Source organism: Fukomys damarensis, unplaced genomic scaffold (genome assembly GCF_012274545.1).
Source record: "Fukomys damarensis isolate Sample0158 unplaced genomic scaffold, DMR_v1.0_HiC HiC_scaffold_19, whole genome shotgun sequence".
NCBI lineage: Eukaryota > Metazoa > Chordata > Mammalia > Rodentia > Bathyergidae > Fukomys > Fukomys damarensis.
In genome coordinates this window covers 45,279,068-45,282,033 of record NW_022900931.1, presented here as the reverse complement: position 1 = coordinate 45,282,033, position 2,966 = coordinate 45,279,068, and the positions used below count along the sequence as shown (strand labels likewise).

General features: G+C 36.1%; 1 pseudogene; it reads right to left on the bottom strand.

Moving 5' to 3' along the window:
* Positions 1-1,214: 1,214 nt before the first annotated feature.
* On the bottom strand, positions 1,215-1,604 carry LOC117286899 (annotated as a pseudogene).
* Between the last annotated feature and the right edge of the window lie 1,362 nt (positions 1,605-2,966).

Sequence of the window (2,966 nt, the reverse complement as noted above, 5' to 3'; positions counted from 1 at the left end):
TGGGACACCTGAAAGTTAGTGCAGTGCAGTGCAGTGGTTAAGGGCATGGTTTTGCACTTAAAGAACCAAGGCTCCAACCTCAGATATCATGATAACAGCTGTAACACCTCGATTAATTGTTCAGCAATTTAAAATCTGAGTTTCAGAAAGATTAAATACTTAAATATATATTATAGTATTTGGATTAAAGCCTGGCATATTGCATGAAGTGTGATAGAAAATTACAGCCAATGTTTAAATTGAAAAAAACTGTTACACATTGCCATTAATCTCCTCCAAAATCCTCCCTCTCACTTTGACCACATGAATCCCATCGCTCTTGACACATTCTGAAGCAGTTCTAGAAATCTGCTTTCACAAGCATTTTTAGTTGTGCTATTGTGGCTGCTCAGTGTCCCAGGTCCATTCAAAACATTTACCTTTCAAGGTCATTTTGACTTTGAGGAAGAGCCAGAATTCATATAGAGCCAGATTCTATGAAAAGATGGGTGAGGACAAATGATACTGTTTATAGAAGAAGACTATCTTTTCATTGGATGGCACTCAAAATTCACCAACTTTTTGCTCACTCCTTGTTAGCATTCAGCAAAAAGATGTATTCATGATTATTTTCAGACTACTAAACTTAGTTTTGAATGTAAAATTAGGAGTATTGCAAGGTATTAAAAAGAAAATAATCTTTAAAAATAGAAAATATTTGAATATTATCTATTAGTTCTCAAAATCTGAAACAACATTTTAGTTTAATTTTTCAGAAAAATACTGCTACATGATCTAGACCCTCTAGAGTATTGAAAGAAGCATTTTGGTGCAGAAAAATTATTGCAAATAGATACAGAAAAATATAAAATGGCAATCAATGAACTAAAGCAATTTCCCCTTTCTTATAAAAGTACTGCATTATTTTTATACACTAGTATGGGATTCCAGTGGAAAATAGCATAAAATCAAGAAAAATATGAATATATGAAAATGTATTTAGAACAGAAAGTAATAGAGGGCCAATCTGAACAGTAAATAATCAAAGAATGACAATCAAAAGAGTACTCATTACAATAATTGAAAGATATATATCATAAGAAGTCCTGCAGAGTTAGTTCTTATGGTACGGATCTGGCAGGGTATGAGGACATCAATTTTTCAGTCTACAAACATCCATTGAAAAAGGTGTTCTATTTTTTTAATGTGAAAAATTTATAACTCGATCCATAATTTTATGCATTTATCTTACGTTTCAGTGAAAAATAACCAATTATTATGAAGGCAAGACAACTTACATCACAAAATAACCAAACAATAGAAAACATTTCATAAAAAATATATTCCATCCATGAAAAGAATGTCTTCCTTGGTGGCTTCAAGTCCTTCTCTTCTGTGTACTGATGTATATATAACACATTGTTTCCTCAGGTAAATGCATCCCCATACTTATTCTTCAGTTGACCATTTATAAGCTATTGTGTCTGCTCCAGGGCTATATTCATGTAGACACCCAGGCAAGCCAGGAGCCTTCGATGATCCACTGCTGAATTTAATTTGACCACACCTGGCCTTTTGATGATTTGCTTTAAGAAGTCACTCAGGGTTTGCTTCCACAGAGTCATCTTAACAATCTTGGGAGGCAGGAAAACTGAGTTCAAATTCCAGCTCTACTACTTAATCGGTTGGGTGACTTGGGTAACTCATCATTTTGCCTCTCATGGCCCCAGGTTCCCCATCTCATGGCCAGGAGCCAGAACCCCGACTCCAAGAACCCCACGAGGCCAGCATTGAACAAGGTGTTCTGTCAGGTTCTGGAACAGAATATGTCAGCATATATCTTCTCAAGGAACCAAGGGTGGAAGACTGTGACAGTATTTCTTCTTCATCCTTGATGGAAATTCAATAGTGTTTGGATCCTTCTGGTTCTTTTCTATTCCTACCTATCAGATGTACAACTTCTTTCATGTGCTCTTCAGTCCTTCCTAATTGGACAACCATAATGCTGAGAAGACATTACTTTGGAAGATCTTTACCTTTCTGAGAAATGTATTTTAGAGACCTTTAGAAATAGAGAAAATCGAGATAGTCACAGTAAAAGAATATTATGTTGATTGGAGACTTCCTGTGGCTATAGACACGTCCTTCTTGATTAGATTAACACAAATTGATGAGAAAAAGAGAAATTAGCACTTTCTAGAGTTTTTATCACCATAATGTAGTCTGAATAACTGCATGGTTGTTTGGTGACCCAATTTCCAGAGACTTCATTACCAACTACAACCAACACATGCCCAGAAGGGAGATGAATCAGACCCAGCGGGTTACACTGGGCTTCCTACCAGCAGTCCATTTCCAGTACATTTCCCTGTAGCATGCAAATGTGATCTTATGGGTAGCATCTCAAAGCAAATTAATTTCTATGTTTCTTCCCTAGTCACACACCAAGCATATATTCAGGGAATTGTCATTAAATATTAATGTTCAGGAAATTTTCATGAATATTCTGTAGATGTCAAAAAGATCTTCAGATGGTATCCATGGAATTCTCTTGAAGCTATGCCATCTCTATGCAGACTCCTCTCCATCAGGAACACATGAAAGGAAGGATGGAGGTAGATGAAGAGATAAAGCAAGTTTTCTGCAGAGGCCCTGAGTTGATGCTCAACTTCATTTGGTTCTTTAAGAATATAATCCAGCCCAGATGGCTGGCTGTCCTTTCTACCACATCTAATTAGATGTGGATTTATGTCTACTTCATCCGTTATACTTGATCTCCAATATTTATAGAATTTATGGAGCAGACAGCCTTGAAGCTCTTTAGATGTTCCTGTGTAACCTTTGAAGTCAGGGGAAAGGAGAAAGCATAACATTATGAATTGTTTTGATGCTGACATTAAATGTAATTTCACATCCTTGAAGACTAAAAAAGATTTCGTTGAGGAAATGCATGCTGGCATTTGAAGCCTAGTTCTAATTAGTATGGA